Below are 896 nucleotides of genomic sequence, written 5' to 3'. Positions count from 1 at the left end.
ATTATTGCCCTGATGGTGGAAATGGGAATTTTCACTGCTCTAGCTCTTTTCTTAAAGCCACTTCACTAATTTGTGAAGCTCAGTTATCTTTTGCTGCACATCAGAAATATATTCCTTGGTTTTTCTCATTGTGATGGATGATTAAGGGAATTTCGGCTTTGTTTTCCCTCCTGTTTATATTTCTGTGAAACAGGAAGCCATGGCTGAATAATTTTTGAAATGCTATAAATAAAGGCTATGAAAATTATACAGGAATTACAAAAAAAAAAAAAAGAGGTAGGAAAATGCATTAACAAGCATCTTCTGGACGTGTGCCATAAGGAGACAGACTCTTGACTAAATAAATCACTTCACCAAGACTTTGAAAAGCGATCAAATTTACACGGATGGTGTGCTTTAAAACTCCCAGCCTATATGATTGTGTAGTCTGAGCTGTAAAGTGAATCAGTGTCTCTAGAGAATAGGATCTTTCCCTCTTATCTCAAGACAGCCCAGCCCTGCTTCTCCAGAGACAAAAACACTGACATCAAAGCCTCGCTGTCATCACGCAAGAATTTCTGAGAGCCCCCATCCTTCAAGAACCAGCCACCCTGGAATTTTAAGTGGATTTCTCCATCCCATCTCTCCCTGGGTCTTTTGGAACAGAACGGGTGTTGAGGATCCAGTAGTGTGGATGGCAAATCATGTGTCTTCTAAAACTGAGATAAAAAGAAACTCCTCTCATGGATTTCAGTAACCAGTCTCTTATGTAGACATATATATGATACAGAAATTAAATCCACTTATGGTCTGCAACAGAGGAGATTAGCATGTTTAATTGGAGGGGAAGAAACGGAAATGAGCACTGCTTTAACATCTCCAAAATCACTGAACCACTCAAAATGTTCATTTCCAAC

The sequence above is a fragment of the Sinocyclocheilus anshuiensis genome, unplaced genomic scaffold, assembly GCF_001515605.1.
Source record: "Sinocyclocheilus anshuiensis isolate Anshui unplaced genomic scaffold, SAMN03320099.WGS_v1.1 scaffold1316, whole genome shotgun sequence".
Lineage (NCBI taxonomy): Eukaryota > Metazoa > Chordata > Actinopteri > Cypriniformes > Cyprinidae > Sinocyclocheilus > Sinocyclocheilus anshuiensis.
The sequence above is the reverse complement of the archived record's forward strand: the minus strand, read 5'-3'. Positions refer to the sequence as shown.